A 21,687-nucleotide genomic window follows, 5' to 3' on the forward strand; every position below is an offset into this window, starting at 1 on the left:
TCATGAAGCAATTGTCTCATTTAGTTTTGAGATAATATTATGGAGAGTTGTGGATTTAGTAAGTTCAGTGGGAGTAAATTTATATTTCAAGTTTAATGTGTCAATTATATTTTATTTAGTCAACAATGATATATGTTTGTCATGTGAAACCAAGAAATCTCAAATAAATGTTAGTGATGAAAGATCTTGGGGACACTTCTTTTGTATTAGGCATTTCAATACTTAGAGATTCTTCTCAAGGTATTATTCAGATATCACAAAAGAGTTATATCAATAAAGTTGAAAATGAAATGACATAATTTTTGAATGACTTTTCAGTCTCAAATATTGCCCATTAGGAAATTTATGAATTCAGAAATTTAAGTATTTTCCTACACTTTGCCTATAGGATTTTTATGTATGATTTTATTATACACATTTGGAAATGACGTATATAATAAGATTGTTTGGCAGATACTTGAGCAATTCAAATTTTGAATTGTTGAAAAGGTAACCATAAAGATTATTAAAGAGAACAGGAGAGTTATTACTCACATTAGAAATCTGACAATTTGAAGATCATTAGTGTGTCAGACTCTTGCTTTTGGATGTTTGTATATAATACACATCCAACTCAGGAAATTACTGTAAGTATTTATGTCACTTGGTTGTATATTGTTAAATGTATTGAAAGACCACTCAAGTTATACAGTGACATAATTCAGTTGTATATTTATTTGATAACAAAGTTTATAAGGTTCATTACCTTTGTTGTTAAATGATAGAACACATAGAGACAAACTTTATGCTAGCTATACCACTAATCAAAGACATGACACATAAGATCTTTCATGTGGATGTTGTCGTTAAGAATGTCTTGGATTAGTGGGAGTCTCTTATTCTATGTTCTATACTTTTGTTTTGATATTGATACAGACTTTATGTTATGATTTTCTGCATAAATAAAGTTCATGAGGTTATTATTGCTATAACCATTTCTGTATCATTTGTGCAAATTTTAAATTTGCAAAACTTCAGTTTGATCTCATTAAAGACTTTAGTTGGATCAGTTGGAAATAGGCATGATTTAGAGATCACATTACATGAAATTTCCATGCCACTCATCCATATCAATCTATGTCATCAAGTGCATTGATATGGTGGTCGTCGGGGTTCCGTCACGTTATACGTCAGTGACGACAGCCGCAGTGGTCCCATTATTAATGTATGAGGTGGACCAGATTGTAAGATTGAAATCTAAAGATAAATAGCATTCGGATGCGCGCCTAAAGAATTCTGATATAATTATTAAGATATGTAGCCCAAGTGGGAGATTGTTGGAATATTTTATTATTTATTATATTCCAATAATATTATGTGGACAAATATCGTAACAATAATTATATTAGCTATTTATCATTTGTGGGCCTTAGTTGATTAGTGATCAAATTAAGTAATAAGGCTATTAGATTTCTAATTGGATAATTAAATAAATATTTAATTAGTTGATATGGACTCAATGAGTGGATGTCTGGATGACCCATTAACGGAATAATGGGAAACCCTAATGGCCATCCAATATAAAAGAGGCTATGGTCCCCAATATACCGTACATGGCAAACTCTCTCTTCTCCCCCATCTGAAGAGAATTGAGGCATAAAGGTACCGGTTGAGGAAGAACCAAATCAGCCGCCGCTAATCCTTGTTGTGTTTCAGATTATCACCTCCTCTCTTGATTTACGGTTGATGTTGAAGGAGGGTTGTTATGAAAGCTTTATCCAGGTATTCCTAATACCCTTTTTTTCTTAATATCTTGATAAATCAAACATGTTGTCGATCCGATCATATTCATGTTCAATGATTAATTTGCTTCCGCTATACTTTTACTTTGTATTGAACATGTTTTATGAATTAAGACCTAAATTTCCAACAGTCTGTTCTGTATGGTATCATTTGGATTATAGATAAAGAGAAGGGAATGAGAAGCATAGGTAGTCTCATGTTGTTGAAATGTGCAGTCATTTGGATTTATGCTACAACGTAATATATGCTTAAAACACTAAGGAAAATTGCAATTACTGAATTTACTTCAACCCCTCTTGATATAGAGCTAGTCACTACTCACTCACTGGTGAAGCATTCGTTCTCTCAACTTGTCAATGAGTTTATGACAACTATTCATTTTCTCATTGCAAAATGATTAAGAAACACCAAATGATATGGTTTACCATATGAGGCCAAAGCTTGTCCCTGGCTAAAGAACTCGAACAAAAGTGGTATATCATAGTTCATTTTCTAGGAATAATTTGCTATGTGTTTGTCCCACAACTCCATGAAAAGATCAAGCGGAAGTCCTTTTATTTTATAGTTTGAGCGGTCTACTTTGATTTAAGCAATAGCCGATGTGAGCTCTAGTCAAAAACATAAATATCCACTCATTAAATATATCTACACAATGCAAATATCGGATCAAAACCTACTCTAATACTAAAAATTTTACCATAAATTCCTAACCATTTCTACCACAATTCAATCAATTATACTCTAATCAACATCTAACAATTCAATCAAATCATAAACATCTAGCATCAGAAAATCAAAAATAAAAAATCAACAAAACCTAGGTATGTGACAATATATCCAAAAAATCTAGCAATTCAATCAAAAAGAGCCAATGCCATAGGATAATAAGCACTTACTTGATTTTGTGATTGTAATTGGCGTTAAATGACTTAAGGTTGGAGAAAATCGCAACAATGGAGATCAAATCTAGAAATGGACTTTTGGAAATTCCTATGAAGCTGTTATGTTCTTATAACAGAACCCAACACTCATGCTGACTTAAGTCATGTGCCGAACGTGACTTAAGTCATGGGCCGAGCGTAACTTAAGTCACGCTGATGTATACACCTGCGTGAGTTAACTCACGCGGGGTATTTTAGACAATTTAGTTGAGAGTGAGCGTTTTATGTTGGGAGAAGAACAATTTCCAATCCATTATGATTGATTACCTTCTTTTGTTGGCGTGAGTTAACTCACGCGGGGTATTTTAGACAATTTAGTTGAGAGTGAGCGTTTTATGTTGGGAGAAGAACAATTTCCAATCCATTATGATTGATTACCTTCTTTTGTTGTGGAGTGAAACTTATGTGGCAACTATGTTTATGAATGTGGAAAATGGCACATATTAGCCCAAAATTCCAATAGCGGGGGACATAACAATTACTAGTATGAACAAATAAATATGAAAAACAAACTCAATCAATCACAATTTGATGGAGGGTAATAAATGTGACGATTGTTAGAACGATTAGAGCATCTCCAACGAAGAATTTTTTAAATGAGTTTTATTTGTATACGTCATCCATTTGTTATTTTAAAATATCAATTCCTAATAAGAATTGAAAACCTCAAATGCAACATTTCTAAAAATTTACGGATCCATTGAAGAAGAGAGTATGCTTGTATAAACATTTTCTCTCATATGTTTTGTAAAATTCACCAATAGTGATAGCTATTAAGCATCGCTTGTTGACCTGCTAATAGGCAAAGAAGACTATGCAAGATTTATTAGATGGATTTTTATTTATTTTGATAAGTACGGATCAGATATTAGCCTTAATATGCTGAACCAGATACACAAAATTCAGGAAATAAAATCATGTCTAGATTACAAACAATACAACTCTGAGAAGACAAGACTACAATACTACAATGTCAAAGGGTTTTGTTCTCTCTCTGGGAAAGGCTTAAAGCTGGTGATCGGTTTTTGTAGCATAACGTTCCTCTTCCTTATAATAGTCATTGAAACCAACAATATCCTTAATTCCAATCACCAATGGGGAAAAGAAGAAGCCTTTGTATTTAATCTGTTTCTGTGGAGGAAAAACTTTGATGAATGTTTAAATAATATTCTAGCTTTGAGATATTGAAGAAAACTAAAAGATTAAACATTTCAAATAGGTATGTGTAATGATCACAGTTAGCGGCAAAGGACCTCTTCTTCTTTTACATACAGAATGTGTGACGATCACATAGCTAACTATTCTTTCGTCTTTCACTAAAGAATACCGTGTGACCGCCACAATTAGCGACACACACTAGTTTTTGGAAGAGTCCTCATAGTTGAGGGCTCTGAAATTTTAGTTCAGTTTTTTTTTCCCTTTTATTTAACTGTTTGTTAATTTGAAATTTGAGATATGCTTTTGCCATCTTACAACAACATTTGGGATATTTTTTTGTTAAAGATAAAAGAACAGGCAAACCATTGTAAAACTAAATGGTTTTTCAAATACATGGTATGGTACTCATGCACTTTGAAAGAAAACTAATGAGTTACCTAAAACGATTCACGTCTGATCCTCCTCAACAGAGAATAAAACACTCACTGCAGTGGATAGGTAACCGTATGGATGAGGGAATAGAGGAAGATTGTGGAAACATGCAGTCAAGTGAGTGGGTGTCTGAATAAAGGCCCACATCGGCTAATGCATAGATGAAACTAAGCTGCTCAATTATAAAAAGAGTTCCACTGCACCCATACTAAATTGTAAGAGTATCATTTAATAAGTTGATTTGTCAATTATTATTTGTCTTTTTTGTATGGATATGACCTGCTCCAACGCCGAAGCTTATTTTGTTTGGTTTTGTTATTATTGTGGTAACAAAACTTGATCAAATTAGCTTTGGTTGAGGAGCTGTTAAATCAATACAAAATTAAAACTATATCTAATATTTAAATCAATACAAAATTAATACATAGCTAATATTTTTTACATTGGTTCAGTAAGTGCAATTTTCCTTAGTGTTTAAGCATATATTACGTTGTAACAGAAGTCCAAAATATGGCTTAGGCCCTCTTTCTTTCCAAAAAAAAAAAAAAAAGAAATCCAAAATATGACTCCCTACAATCCAGATTACATCATGCAAAGCAGAAGCTTAGTTTCATGTAACAAAAAAGGGTGCCAGCCTAGATAAGAAATTCATATTTATATAGGTTAGCTTGAATTAAGAATATTGGAATCTAATGAATGAAGTTTATATTGAAATGATAAGAAGATTGTTGAGCAAATACATACATTGTAACCGGGAAATACTTGTGTGACATTAATGTCACGGTGACATTAAATCTGAGCCACACATTGGGTGACATTAGATGTGTTGTGTGGCCCATATGCAATGGCAATGACAATGTGTGGTTCAGATTTAATGTCACCGTGACATTAATGTCACCAAAGTGCCACCCGCCTATTATGATAAAGGATATTGCTAATGGGAGTTTGAGAGGGCTGTTCAGAATTCTTTCTATGAAATTCTTTGAATGGTTTCCTTCAGACTTCCGTTAACAATATCCTGTTAAAAATTCAAAATTGTCTTACCAAAATAGTAATATATCATTTAATGACTTAATGAGATGAGAAGTATATAACCAATCAAATTTCATGTACCATTGTGTTTGCTTTTGTTTATGGGTCTTGTTAACGAGTGCTCCCGGAGCACTCTTTAAGCTATCTAAAATTAGCAATTATTAGTAAGTACTCCCTCCGGTCCTAAATATAAGCAAATTTAACTTTTTAGGTTCATTCAATTAATGATGTATGTGGTTCATATTATGGACCACATACATCATTAATTGAATGAATCTAAAAAGTCAAATTTGCTTATATTTAGGACCGGAGGGAGTATATTATGAAAAAAGTCAAACATTTCAATTTCCAAGACATTGATTACATGCATTTTCATAATATATTTACTAATTATGGTCCTTAAAGAGTGCCCCGGAGGCACTCGTTAACATTTTCCTTTGTTTATTTATCAAAAGAAAAAGAAAAGATGAGTAAAAGTTATCAAGCATAGGAGCGGTCCATATCTTAACACTCAATGTTAGCAAACCCCAAATGGTTTGAGATAAATGATTTAGTGAAAATTATATGAATTTCATTTAATTAGAGAGTATACATTCATATAAATTTGTTGATAACACTTCTTATTACTCCCTCCGGTCCTTATTATAAGAAAAAATTGACTTTTTAGGTTCATAGAATAATTAATGTATCTTATTGTATTGTAAATATAGAATAAATACATTACTTATACAATGAACCAAAAAAATCAATTGTTTCTTATAATAAAGACCGGAGGGAGTATTCATTATTCAACACTGACCTAGTGAAAGAAATTAATACACATTACCATAAAATAAAGTAGTTAATAGTTCATACACACGATCCTTGTAAAACAGTTAAACATGATAATAAAATACCAAGATAAAGCTCGAATTATGAACACTGCATAAATAAGTTCCAAAGTATCAACCAAAAAGGCCAAGCCAAGTAATATTAGTCTAACATTGGTTGCCAATACAGAATATGCCACAAATTACTTAGATATAAAATTAAATTCTTGGCTAAAACTGCAGAGTGGTTTTCAATAGATTGAGACATATGTTGATGTCTTCAGATTCCTTCTCATCATGAGAGCCACTTTTGGAGGATGAACCAACATCATCAAAGTCCAGCTCCCTTTCCAATAGCAACATCATCAAGTCCAGCTCCCTTTTCAATAGTAACATCTCCCTCAGTGGTCAACTCCTACATAATATTTTGTCAAAACTGGTTAGTAATGTTACATCAACTTCATCATTTTGAATAGATTTGTCCAATTAAAACATGTTTAATGTAATTTATTTACTTACGTATCATATTCAACAGTGAATTTGGTAAATACTTCAATAGTCCAAACTACATTCTTGGGTATTTCAAATATGTAACCTTAGTTGATGTAAGGAAAAAAAAAGGAAAAAAAAAAAAAATATGTAACCTTAGTTCAATCTTAAGAGAACGAAGCAACAAAGCTTCTCAAATGAAATATTAAGTCTTAGCTGAATCTTACGATGTCCAAAGAAAAGGCTAAATAAATTCAAAGAGTAAGCCTGAGTTGAATCTTAATAGTTCCATAATACTTTCTAAAAAAATTGAAATATTAAGTCTATTTTGAATCAATAACAGTGTTACCTTTTCAATTCCTTTGGATTGTTTTGCCTTTTGGAACTCATTAATGACATAAGCATCAAGACAAACTTTCCTAACTATGAAAGTATGTTGGTTTGGCATCAAAAAAAGGTTCCATCTTCTCAATATTAAAAATGATTGTTTGATTCACCAATCAATATAATATCAACTGCCTGAAAATTGGAAGAAAAAAAAAAACAGATTATTCAGAATCATACCATTTTTAGACAATGACTCATTTAAGTTTGTTTAAATAAGGAATAATGAAGATGTGATGTAAAGAGAAAAACGGTTCTATACATGCTCATTTTGTGGTCATGTGTCACTTTCCATAGTTCTAATTTAAATCCATCATTCACTTGTTTTATGACTCAAGTAAATAAGTTTTAGTTTTCTTAAATATCCTCACAGCTATTCACGTCATTTGGACATTAAAACATAATATACCAATATATGTTTAATTCAAAAAAGAAGCACATCAATGCATAGAATACCAACATATGTTTAATTAAAAAAACAGAGAACAATCTACCTCATTTCATGACAACAAATAATACCATTGAACTGCATATAAAGTATTGGATAGAGGATATGTTTGATAGTTTTGATCATAATATTTTTTTTCGTCTATATAATAAACATATGATTACCTTTCAAGTAAGCTGCGTCTTAGTTTGTTCCTCAATCATCTGAACCCTTTAGCTGTGGCAGTTGTTTTGTGGAATACCTGATGATACATGAACAAAGTTACAGTTACCCCTTTAGGTTTTTTTTTTTGAAAAATATTCATTCATGACTTTAAACATCAATCACTTGAAAATAGATCTATTCAGCCTCAAGATTTAAGAATCCCATGTTAACAAATATAATGAAAGTATATCTATTACCTTTGGTGCTCAAGCTTTTTGTGTTCTGTTGCTTAAATCTGAAGGTGAGAAAAACACAAGAAGGGGGGGTTGAATTGTGTTTTGAAAAATTCTTCGTTTTTCTAAAAACTGAACACACTGATCAGAAGCTAAGTGAAACAGCTTCTGAATTGATAATCAGAATCTGAACGCAGCAGAATAAAACAGAGAGAGAGAAGAAGAAAGACACAAAGCAATTATACTGGTTCCTTCCACAATCCGGAAGTAGTCCAGTCCCCCTTGCATTTCCAAGGAGATTTCACTAAAATGTAATATCTAATTACAATTGCTCAAGCACACCTGCAAGAGACTTCCTTTGCTCAAGCACACTTTGCAAGAGACTTCCTATGCTCAAGAACACAATCAAGAGACTTCCCTGCTCAAGCACAACTGCAAGAGACTTCTAGCTAAACAAAATTACACAGAAAATTGTTTAAGGTTGAACACTTGATATACAATCTGAGGTGCTCACAATACAAATCAGATACAAACTCAATAACTTAAGAATTTCTAAGATGAAACTTTGAGACACAGAAATTCTAAGTGAATGCAGAACAATTTCAGCAGAGGTTTGACACTTGTAAAAATGTTGTGAGTCTTTCGTTCAGCATTACCAAATCTCTAAGTCTTCACTTCTTTATATAGAGGTGTGAAAGAGACGTTGTGAAATTGCCAGCACATCAAAGAGTCGTTGTTGAAGCTTGATCTTTCACCAATAATCTTTTGCCTGATTTGGTTATTGTCCTATGAAGAACAAATTTGAAATCCATTCCTTATCCAAAGGAACATCTATGCAGGCGAAGCCGTATTCTGGAGCTGTTTTCTTGTCTTGTAGTGAGGACACAAAACAGAGTAGTGGAGAAGGTGGTTGTACAGTTCGTACAATAGTACAATGTCAACGCTTTCGTCCAAATTTGCAAGCACATGCCTTCAAACACCTTTGAAATGACCGTTGCCAAGTTCCACTAATCTTCTGCTATCCCTAGATGAATTTCGATCCATGAAACAACTCTTGAATCCCTGAATTTCGCAAATCCAGTTGATCTTCAGCTTCTGGTGAAATGGCTTCTGATGAGGCAGCTTCTGATGTTGCAGCTTCTAATGTTGCAGCTTCTGATGATGACGTGGCGCTTCAGGACTTCTAGTCTTCAGGAGCACTTTCTTCAGGAGCACTTTTCTTTCTTCAGGAGCAGCTTTACTTCAGGAGCGCTTTTTATCTTTAGGAGCATATTGCCTTCAGGAGCGTCTAAGCTTCAATTTCGTTGATTCCTTTTGCTCTTTATTTGTTCTTCAATACCAATAAATGATGTAAAAATTTTAACTATGATCATGTACACTTGAACAAATATTAGCTAGTCCAATTTACAATTTTTAATACCTTGTTATCATCAAAACTCTTTAAGGTTCATTGTCAAACACATTTTGTTCCAACAATCTCCCCCTTTTTGATGATGACAAACAATAGTATTCAAAATTGATCAATTGTTGTTAATTTAATTAACGAGTTGACTTTGGGGTTCTGAGGTTTGTAAGCTCAGAGTCTGAGGTTTGTAAGCTCTAACTCCCCCTGAGTCTGATAGTCTTTAAGGTGAGGTTTGTAAGCTCCCCCTAAGTTCTATCCAGGTTAATTAAATTCATTTTACACACAATAAAAATATCAGAGCTTAAAATTGAAAGAATTATCTCATAGATAAGAAGAATGGTTCAATTAATTTTATCTGAAATTTTGATACTCCCCCTTTTTGATATACCCCTTTTTAGGTAAAACACAAAGAAGTTTTTCAAAGAAAATTTTCAAATATTATTAATGGGGCTCAGAGCCTTTAAATACTATCACATATACTCCCCCTTTTGTCATTAACAAAAAGAAATAAACAAAAAGAAGAAATGAGAAAAACATAAAATAAAGGTTCAGAGCGTTATATAAGCATATTAACCATTTTAGCAAAAGAAAATAAACTAATCAGAGCATATCAATCAATATTATTAGAACATAAACTAGTATAAAGAAGATATAAACAAGTAATATTGTTCAGAAGCAACAAGAGTTCACAGAGGTCAGAAGCACAACTTAGTTAGAAGCAAAAAACTGAGTCAGAAGCAGAATTAACATATAATTATCAGAAGCATAAAGAAACAAAACAAGCTCTAGGTGTGCAACTAAGAGTTTGGCCTATTTTGATTCTCTAAAACTTTCTTCAGAAGATCTTGTGTCTCTGCATATTTCCGGTTCATTTCTGACTTGTATTGCTCCATATCAGCTTCAAGCTTAATCATCTTCAGCTTCTGATCTTGTACCTCTCTTTCCAGCTCTCTGTTTCTTTCTTCTAACACTTTGTTCTTCTGAACTAGAGCCAGATCAGATGTAGTTTTGCTCAGATCAATCTTTGAAAGAAAGGATACATCCAAGTCCTTTGGGTGAATATATTTGGGAAGGAAATCTTCGGGTTCTCTTCCTCTAATACTCAAGGGATTCTTCACCCAGGTTCCTAGGACTTCAATATCATCAGAGCCTTTTTCCACACCATTCAACCATCCTTCCAGCTTCTGCTTAGCTTGCTCTTGAGCTTCTATGCAGGAATCATGCAGAGCTGAGATGACATATTCCCCCCTTTCCTTCAGTCTTCTCCATTGCTTCTGATAGCTAACTGTGTGACCCAAATCTCTTCTTTCGTTAATTAGCTTTTGAACTTCAGCAGTAATGTCTTCCCACACATCTTGTAACACTTGAGGATCCAGGAAAATTGTGGGTGGAGAAGGTTATTTAGAAGGTTTAGGTAAGGCTGTGGGTATAATGGCTAGGTTTGGTGGTTGATTATTTGTAGTTAGGGGTTGGCTAGTTGAGGGTTGGTCAGAGTCATTGTCAATAATCATGTCTGAGGTATGATCATCTTGATCATCCTCAGAATCAGTATTCATATCACATACACCAGTGTAGTGGGTGATCTTGCAACTTGTACAGGTAAAGGTGTGGAAGCAGGGGTTGGCTCAGGAACAGGATGTTCAGGAACGGGTTTAGTAACTGGTTGTTCAGGAACAATGTGTTCAGGAATGGTTGGTTTTGGATTTGTTTGTTCAGGAACAGAAGGTTCAGGAACAAATGGTTGTTGTTGTGGGGGTGATGTGGTCTTTTCTGGTTCTGGTTGTTGTTGTTGGAGGTCTTCTAAAATAACCTTTTCAGAAGCAGTTGCTTCAGGAGCCATTTCAGAGGCTGTTTGTGAGTTTGACTCAACATTTTCAGGTACAATCATGTTGAGGGGTTGAATGTTAAGAGGTTGAGGGTGATGGCGGAGAATACTATCAATGACTTGATCTCGTCTAACAGCTATTTCAGCTAACTTTTCATTGATAATATGACCAACTGGCTTATAGGTGTTTGTCTGAGAAGACTTTGTGTGAGTTTTGGTTGATGTTGACTGGCGTTTTATTAGATTTGGGTAGTGGTGACCTAGGGGTTTATCATCATCAGAATCAGAGGATGGTGATGATGAGGTTTCTAAAGAAGTTGAAGGAGAGTCACTGGATGTTATACCCTAATTTTGGACCTAAAAATACTTGTTTAATTCTTCTTTTCTTGCATTATAAGTCATTTGATATGTCTCTGATCAATTGCATCTTTCTCTGCATTTTATTTCAATGTTATTTGCAAAATTCACATAAAAGGGTATTTTAGTCATTTCCTGCATTCAACTCATTTTAATCTTGGAAAATTGTTTGAGTCTTTCCTTGTCTCAATCTCATGTCAAAATTCATTTCAAAAAATATCAGTTAGGTCATTTTTAGTCAATTTAGCCCCTAGGGGCATTTTAGTCATTTCCTGTGTTAAAATTTCTTTCAGTCTTTTAAAAATTTGTTTGAGTCTTGTCAAATAGTTTGAATAAGTCTTCATTTCCATTCTATGTCAAAATCTATTTTTAAATTGCATTTGAAGTCATTTTGAGTCAGTTTTGCCCCTAGGGGCATTTTAGTCTTTTCATATGTTAAAGCCCTGTTTAAATTCTAAAATTTGTCTCTGAGTCTTTTAATTCGCTTGTATAAACTCTTGCTTTACTCCCTCGTTAAAAATTATTTTTTTAAATTGCATTTGAGTCGTTCGAGTCATTTTAGTCCCTAGGGGCGTTTTGGTCATTTCACATAATATTTCTGATTCGTTTTAATCTGCTTTGTTGTTTTTAATCGTCTCATTTTACGTTAATTTTCAATTTACTTTTTCAATTCAATTTTTGTTTTAATTTTCATTTTAGTCCGCGCACTTTTGTTATTTACATTTTAATCCTTTTTAGTTTGTTAGAGTCCAAGTGCCACGTGTCCAAATGATATTGGTCCTTAAGAGTTTGTTACAAGTCTAGTGCCACATGTCTCATTCCAATTGGTCCAATGCTTACCACATCATCTATAAATGGGTCAAAATAAGTCAAAGTCCATAATTATTCATTCAATCATTTTCACAAAAAATCACAAAAATTCATATTTATTTTCTCTCATTTTTTCCCTCCCTTCTAACAAACTATAACCACCTCTCTCCACCACTTCCACCACCATAACTAACTCTTCCTCCATCCCTAACCAACTCCAACCACCTTTAACCACCCTAACCACCTTCAATCATCACAAAACCACCACAATCCTCCACCACAAACCACCATCATCTTCATCATCAAACCCTCACAAACCACAATCCATTCAAATCGGATTCCGACGCAACAACACTTCAAGCAACCGATCCAAACAAACAGTCCAACAACAACGAATCTATCATCAACGGAATTGGATCGGAATCAAACAACAACAAATTCACCGAACGATTCGGATCCGAAGATCACCGGTTCAAAACCTCAAATAATGCTACAACTGCGATGAATTTGTTTCACATTATCCAAACTACAACGAATTCGAACCTGTTACGAATGGAACATGCTTGAAGCTGGAATCGATTGGAACGAGTTTGTTACGAATCCGGAACAGAGACGAATTTGTTGCAAATTCGTTTGAAACGTGAATTGAGCTCAGCAACAAAGAATCCAGAAGCGAAGTAGAAGACAGGTCGTGAAAGAAGAAGAACGAAGCTGCTTCAGTCCAATTCAAAGGATCAGAACGAGAATTTCAGCGACAAGATCCACAACCGGTCAAGTTTCGAGCCAAGAACGCGAGGTAATCCTCTCCTCTTTCTACATGTTGTTTTACGTTTAGTTCTTCATCTGTAATCATGTCATAATCCTGATGTGTTGCTGATTTGTACGCAATTCCGTTTGATTCTCCATTCTTTGCGTCGGATTCGAGCTTTAGGATTATTGTTGCGATTTTTTCTTGTTTTATGCGTGTGTTTGTTTCCTGTCTGTGCTGCGTGTTTAGGAAGGAGAAGCAATTGATAGAAGAAAAGAGAGGGAACGTTTGAGAGAAGAGAGGATTAGAGGGAGTGTTAATGTGTTTTGAGAAACAGAGAAGGGAAAGAGCGATTTGCAGAAGAAAATGAGGAAGAAGGGTCTTTTGACCCGTTTTCTTGCCTTGCTCCATTGTCCATACCCGCTCCAACTCCTAGGCCCAACGTTTTTGCTTATTCTTGCCAGTATGCTACGTACACCCCCCTTTTCCTGCATGTTTTACTATTTTTTTTGCTATTTTCACCCCCCTACGCATGATTTTTCTATAATAAAATTCCCAAAAAATTACTATTGGTTTTTTGATGTTTTTTGATGTTTCTTGATAATTCTTGCATATTAAATCTTGGTTAAAATGCGTGAAAAAATAATTTGTTAATTGTTTTTCTTGTTAAAATGTTGCTAAAATTCGTAAGAATCTTTGGAGATTTGAGGGACTTTTCTTGTGAGTAATTTTGGTATTCGAAGACTATCTTTTGGAAGGCAATTGCATGTAAAATTCATTTCAAAAAACATGTAGGATATATTCTTGTTTTCCTTGCTTTTTATTAACGTTTTTTGTGAAGTTTCGATGTGGTTTTGAACTTGAAATTTTGTTACATAATTGTGGCTTTGAATATGTGATTCCTTGGAGTGGATTTGCCTATTAAATGTGGTATATGCTTGCTGTTTTGAGTTAGATTTTGTGAACTTTGTGTTGCGAATAATGTGAAATCTTTTGTGAAATAAAAGTGCATAAAAAGCTTGAAAATCTTATAACCTTTGGCATGTTAACTCTCCTTGGTTCTCATATTTGTTTCCTTGAAATGAATCACTTGAAACGTCTTAATGTTGTGAGAATCTAGGTCTTGAGCTTGCTTTAGGATTATATTGAATTTCAAGTCCTTTTGTCACCTCTTTTGCTAAAGTTGTTAGTTTACTTTTCTTGCAAGTTTCAAATAGCTTTACTATGCTTTTTTAATACTAGTTTCTATATCATTTGTGCTACTAACCCTTTCATTTCATGTTTCATTCATCCATGAGCATCCCCATCTCATCTCATATTCTCCTTTATCTTCTTGCAATTTAATTTGTACCAAGAGTTAGAATGTAATACTTAGGAGTTTTTTTTTTTTTTGTAATATTTTACTTTCATTTTTTTAATTTCTTGGCAAAGAGGCCATAGAATGTATCTAGGCCAATGATGTAAAGGACAATGGACTCTAATAATGTACACCGACACAAGCACCGACACATGCACACACATCACTTTAGATAAATAGCTAGAATATGCATGTTTAGATGTATGTCTAGGATTGTATGTTTAGATGAATGCCTAGGACTTATACTTAGAAAAAAACCAATTTTCCAAACAAATGTGAAACAAACTTCACTCAAATCTTTTTTCATAATAAACCTTGGGATCCAATATCCCATTGTATTTTCTTTTCCATTTCTTAATCAAATTTCAATGAAAATAATCAAACTTTGACTTCTTTTGCAAATCACTAATTCCACCTCACTATTTTTCTAATCTCATGCCCTTGAGGCCTCTTTCTATTCTTCAAAATCCAATTTTCAAACTTAAAATCAACCAACAAAAACAAAAACATTTTTGAAAGAGAACTACGGTGGATTTGATCCCTTAAACGGGTACGTAGGCAAGGAACAAAATTCCTTCAATTCAACTAAAATAAAAATCCAAAAACATTCTTCTCCCTCCAATTCTTCATTTAGTAAGTTCTTAGGTGTAAATAACATTTCAAAATAGCATTTAAAAATAAAGCGCGCACGTAGAAATTAAAGACGGTTCCTATAGGTTACTATAGTCGTTATGGGTGCCTAACACCTTCCCGTAGCGAAAACAACTCCCGGACCTCGATTCTCAAGGGTTTTGCTTACTTTTTCCCTTCCCAAGAAAAAATAAGATATCACAGGTTTAAAAGGTTCAAACGTAATCAATGTTTGACACCCGAAAACCAAGATAAAACAGCTGGCGACTCCACTGGGGAGATTCAAGAGTTACGCCTAGTCTTTATTTCCACGCTTGCGCTTGTATTTTTTACTTGCTTCCTTTACTTGCTTTCCTATGTGAATAAATGTTTAAATTCTTGCAAACGTGTGGGGTGAGAATATCAAAAGTCCTGCACCCGGGCTGAGTGAACTTAGGATTTAGGGGGGATATAATCGACAATTCATTCCGGGGGTTGCCTCGTGTTTTGGATTATGCGATCAATCCCACATAGCTGAGGCATTTTGGAGGTGATGTTGTCGGCGCGAGTTGTCGCGTTTAGGCACTTTACTTCTAATTGTTCTATGACGCTATGAACCGTAGATAACCAAACCCATCCATGGCCATTTTCTAGGACGTAGTGCGGAGGCTAAATCGAGTGTCGTCTCGAGTTTTAGTCGTCACGCGATACTACACTCAAGTTAGACCTTCCACGTATAATCATGGAGCGAGAGTTGTCTCGTGACACCATGAGATACGTCGGAGAGGTTGCAACTTGGGAACCTTTTTAGAACCCGGTTACTATTATCATAAAACCCTAGTTTCACCGGACACCGTGTCCACCCATGACTCCTCGACTTTGAACTTCAAACCCACCATGTTTTCTCCGAACTTGAACATAATCATGCATACATGCATACATGCATAAACTTTTTTCCATGCATTTATCGGAGGACTTAGACAAGTCATCTTTTGAACATCACGGACGTGAACACCAAGCGATGCCATCTCAACTAAACTTTTAGTTTTGCTCAAGATTTTCAAATAAAACCGTGTTTCTCCGTGATGTTCACAACCACTTTGACAAAGTCCTCTGACAAAAAAGAGTCTTTTCGCATTTGCATATCATGCATCATATGCATCATTCATCGGTCACAAATGGCTTCCCGTGCTCATTGTCTCCTGGTTTTGTCCGCCGCAGTCTGAAAAGTGGCTCGTGCTCGTAAAGTTTACCAACCAGATAGAGTTCATCAAACAAGATTGTACAAGAGAAGGAACATGGCTAACCTTGAGGAAGAGAATGCCAGCCCCTCGGGCCAGCCCATTAAAGAGTCTAATCTGGATGAGGTTCTGAGGCTTATCAAGAAAAGTGACTATAAGATCGTTGACCAGCTGCTGCAGACTCCATCAAAGATATCCATCTTGTCTCTGCTCCTGAGCTCAGAAACTCACAGGAAAGTGCTGATGAAAGTACTGGAGCAAGCTTATGTTGACCACGAGGTCTCTGTGAATCAGTTTGATGGGATAGTGAGTAATATTACTGCCTGCAACAACTTGGGGTTCGGTGACGATGAGCTCCCCGAAGCAGGGAAACGCCACAACTTGGCTCTACATATCTCAGTACATTGTGGATCTGACCTGATATCCAACGTATTGGTAGACACTGGATCGTCTCTGAATGTAATGCCCGAATCCACGCTAAGGCAATTGAGCCATCATGGAATTTCTCTGAGGGGTAGCAGTTATCTGGTTAAAGCTTTTGATGGATCCCGCAAGGATGTTCTCGGGGAAGTGGACTTGCCAATTACCGTTGGACCCGAGACATTCCAAATAACCTTCCAAGTCATGGATATCAATGCCTCTTACAGCTGTCTCCTCGGAAGACCATGGATCCACGACGCTGGAGCAGTCACATCCACTTTGCATCAGAAGCTCAAGTTCATGAGAAACGGTAAGGTTGTCACCGTATATGGTGAGGAGGCATTTCTGGTTAGCCAAATATCATCGTTCTCTTGTGTTGAAGCAGGGTCCGCAGAAGGGACGTCATTCCAAGGCTTGACTGTTGAGGGTGCAGAGCCCCGGAGGGCTGGTGCTAGCATGGCTTCACTGAAAGATGCCCAGAAGGCTGTTCAAGCAGGACAAGCTGCTGGCTGGGGCAAAGTGATTCAGATTTTGGAAAACAAGCGTAAAGAAGGCCTTGGATTCTCCCCAACATCTGCTGTTTCAAAGGGAACCTTTTACAGTGCTGGGTTCATCAATGCTATTACTGAAAATGCTGCTGGAGGTGGTCACGTGCCTACATTTGTTATACCAGGAGGCACTGTGAGAAATTGGGAAGCCATTGATGTTCCTTTAGTCATGCATGCTTCCATGTAATGTGTTTTGTTGCTCATGTTTTTGTTTTCAAAATAACAATCCTTTCGCTCTGCCCAAGGCGAAAGTGATATCATTGTAAGGGCGTGTTTGTTTCGGCATTGCCGTTATCAATAAAAGTTGTCGTTTTTCTCACGACTCTTTGTTTTTTTTACTTTTTAGTGCCTTTTTCTTGGAAATAATGGTAATGTCAGAAAAAACCAAAACATCTGTATTTTTCTTATTAATTTCAAAAATCTGCATGAAAAACATTTTTCTAAAATCATCCCAATCATATTATGCAGATTGAACCATAATAAACCCGTTGAACACAGTGACCCTATGGTTCCTCCAAATTTTGAATTCCCTGTATATGAAGCTGAAGATGAGGATGATGATTATGAAGAGGTACCTTATGAGATCACTCGACTGCTTGAGCAAGAAAGAAAAGCCATTCAGCCTCACCAGGAAGAGATTGAACTCATCGACCTGGGTACTGAAGAGAACAAGCGAGAGATCAAGATTGGTGCCGCACTTGAGCCAGAAGTGAAAAAGAAGATCATTCAGCTTCTCCATGATTATCCCGATGTCTTTGCATGGTCTTATGAAGATATGCCGGGTCTAGATCCCCAGATTGTGGAACATCGGATACCGACAAGGCCTGAATGTCCTCCTGTCAAGCAGAAATTGAGAAGGTCTCGTCCAGACATGGCTCTTAAGATCAAGGCTGAAGTGCAGAAGCAAATTGATGCGGGTTTCCTCATGACAGCTGAATATCCTGAGTGGATTGCCAACATCGTACCAGTACCAAAGAAAGATGGGAAAGTTCGAATGTGCGTGGATTACAGAGATTTGAATAAAGCTAGTCCAAAAGATAACTTCCCATTGCCTCATATTGATGTGCTTGTTGACAGTACGGCTCAATCCAAAGTGTTCTCCTTTATGGACGGTTTCTCTGGCTATAACCAGATACGGATGTCTCCTGAAGATAGAGAAAAGACGTCCTTCATCACTCCGTGGGGAACGTTCTGTTATAAAGTGATGCCATTTGGCTTGATAAATGCTGGTGCTACCTATCAAAGGGGTATGACCACTCTGTTTCATGATATGATTCACAAAGAGATTGGAGTATATGTTGATGATATGATTGTGAAGTCAAGTGATGAAGAGCAGCATGTTGTGTATTTGAAAAAGATGTTTGAAAGACTGAGAAAGTACAAGCTGCGGTTGAATCCTAACAAGTGTACATTCGGTGTACGATCTGGAAAGTTGCTAGGCTTCATTGTCAGCCAAAGAGGCATTGAAGTTGATCCTGACAAAGTCCGAGCCATCAGAGAGATGCCGGCCCCTCAAACTGAGAAGCAAGTCAGAGGTTTCCTCGGACGTCTGAATTACATTTCAAGATTCATATCTCACATGACTACTACTTGTGGTCCCCTGTTCAAATTGCTCAGAAAGAATCAGCCTGTTGTATGGAATGATGAATGCCAGGAAGCTTTTGATAGCATCAAAGAATACCTGTTGGAACCACCCATCCTTGTCCCGCCAGTGGAAGGAAGGCCTTTGATTATGTATCTGTCAGTGTTGGATGATTCAGTGGGTTGTGTTCTCGGTCAACAAGATGAGACTGGTAAGAAAGAGCATGCTATCTACTATCTGAGCAAGAAGTTCACCGACTGCGAGACTCGGTATACAATGCTTGAAAAGACTTGTTGTGCTTTAGCTTGGGCTGCCAAACGCCTGCGTCATTATATGGTGAATCATACAACTTGGTTGATATCCCGAATGGATCCAATCAAGTACATCTTTGAAAGGCCTGCTGTTACTGGAAAGATCGCACGTTGGCAGATGTTGTTGTCTGAATATGATATTGTATACAAAGCTCAGAAAGCCATCAAAGGAAGCGTCCTTGCTGAGCATCTTGCTTGCCAGCCTCTTGATGATTACCAGCCAATTAAGTTTGATTTCCCTGATGAAGAAATTATGTATCTGAAAGCAAAAGACTGTGAAGAGCCACTAATCAATGAAGGGCCAGATCCCAATAGCAAGTGGGGATTGGTGTTTGATGGTGCTGTTAATGCTTATGGTAAAGGAATTGGAGCCATCATTGTAACTCCGCAGGGGCACCACATTCCTTTCACCGCTCGAATAACCTTTGACTGCACAAACAACATAGCTGAATATGAAGCATGCATCTTGGGCATTGAAGAAGCCCTCGATCTGAGAATTAAGCACCTTGACATCTATGGAGATTCTGCACTTGTTATCAATCAGATAAAGGGTGAATGGGAGACTCATCATGAGAAGCTGATCCCATACCGTGACTATGCAAGACGTCTGTTGACATACTTTACAAAGGTTGAATTGCACCACATCCCTCGGGATGAAAACCAGATGGCTGATGCTCTCGCTACTTTGTCTTCCATGTTTCGTGTGAATCACTGGAATGATGTGCCTGTGATCAAGGTGCAGCGTCTTGATAGACCCGCTCATGTGTTTACTATTGAAAATATGCCAGATCAAGCTGATGAAGATGTGAATGATAAAAAACCTTGGTATTACAACATCAAACAATTCTTGCAGAATCGTGAATATCCACCTGGTGCTTCCAACAGGGATAAAAAGACTTTGAGACGATGGGCTAGTAGATTCTTTCTGGACGGAGAAATCCTATACAAGAGGAACTATGACATGGTCTTGCTGAGATGTGTTGACAAACAAGAAGCTGAGAAGTTGATGCATGATGTGCATGATGGTACCTTTGGGACCCATGCTTCGGGCCATGCCATGTCAAGGAAACTGTTAAGAGCCGGCTATTACTGGATCACTATGGAGCGTGACTGCCACAAACATGCCAAGAGATGCCACAAATGTCAAGTTTATGCTGACAAGATTCATGTGCCTCCACATGCCCTCAATGTTATATCTTCCCCATGGCCTTTCTCTATGTGGGGCATTGACATGATCGGAAGAATTAAACCAAAAGCTTCCAATGGACATCGTTTCATTCTAGTGGCAATTGATTACTTCACCAAGTGGGTTGAGGCTGCTTCCTATGCAAATGTGACCAAGCAAGTGGGTGTCAAGTTTATCAAGAATAACATCATCTGTCGATATGGTGTTCCCAACAAGATCATCACTGACAATGGTTCCAATCTGAACAATAACATGGTGCAAGCTCTATGTGAAGAATTCAAAATTGAACATCATAACTCTTCTCCTTATAGACCTCAGATGAATGGTGCAGTTGAGGCCGCTAACAAGAACATCAAGAAGATTGTTCAGAAGATGGTCACCACTTACAAAGACTGGCATGAAATGCTACCTTTTGCCTTGCATGGTTACCGTACTACAGTGCGCAGTTCAACCGGGGCAACTCCTTTCTCTTTGGTATATGGCATGGAAGCAGTTCTTCCTCTGGAAGTGGAGATTCCATCTCTTCGAGTAATCATGGAAACAAAATTAACTGAGGCTGAATGGTGTCAAAGTCGGTACGATCAATTGAATCTGATTGAAGAGAAACATATGGATGCTGTGACTCATGGACAGTTGTATCAAGTGCGAATGAAGAATGCTTTTGACAAGAAAGTCTGACCTCGAGAATTTAAGGAAGGCGAACTTGTATTGAAAAGAAGGATAAGTCAGCAACCCGACCCAAGGGGCAAGTGGACGCCTAACTATGAAGGTCCTTATGTTGTCAAGAAGGCTTTCTCTGGTGGTGCTTTGATTCTTACACACATGGATGGTGTTGAGCTTCCAAATCCTGTTAATGCCGATATAGTCAAGAAATACTTTGTCTAAAAAGAAAAGAACAGCGTGGTAGGTCGAAAACCCGAAAGGGCGGCCTAGGCAAAAATGCGCTTCCCGGTGGATCGAAAACCCGAAAGGGCGATCCAGGCAAAAATTAGGGACAAAAAAATGAATATGAAAGAGCTCGCTGAGATTGTACGCAACTCAGGCAAGAATGAGCGCCTCGATGAGCCGAAAACCCGAAAGGGCGGTTCATGCAAAAATGAGGTTGATAAAAGACAAGTAACTATATCTGGCAAATCACCATCACCCCTTGGGGCATCTGCAACTGTCAATGATCTTCTTCATCAGAGGCTTCTGTACTTGTGAATTCAAAATTTCTATGAAATGTAGCGGTCATCGTGTTCAATGTATCACCAACCAATAAAATTACCATTTTCCAAGCTTTGTAAATCCGTGAAGCCATGCCTTTGGCTGACTTTCACTCTTCTACATCAATTTGAGCCTTTCTATTGTTTGAAACTCTATTTTTCTTTCTACTTTCAATGCTATATGCAAAACATTTTCTGTCTATTTTGAATAATGTTAATGTCTGAAACAAA

The 21,687-nt window shown here is 36.5% G+C and overlaps 1 non-coding gene across 1 annotated transcript; it reads left to right on the forward strand.

The window, feature by feature from the left end:
- The first annotated feature begins 3,996 nt into the window (after positions 1 to 3,996).
- LOC146920318 (U5 spliceosomal RNA) lies at positions 3,997 to 4,113 on the forward strand. The gene has a single exon (XR_015013117.1). It is a non-coding gene; the product is annotated as a U5 spliceosomal RNA (small nuclear RNA).
- The last annotated feature ends 17,574 nt before the right edge of the window (positions 4,114 to 21,687 follow it).

The sequence above is a fragment of the Medicago sativa genome, chromosome 5 (assembly GCF_051527215.1).
Source record: "Medicago sativa cultivar Bolivia chromosome 5, Bolivia_mono, whole genome shotgun sequence".
Lineage (NCBI taxonomy): Eukaryota > Viridiplantae > Streptophyta > Magnoliopsida > Fabales > Fabaceae > Medicago > Medicago sativa.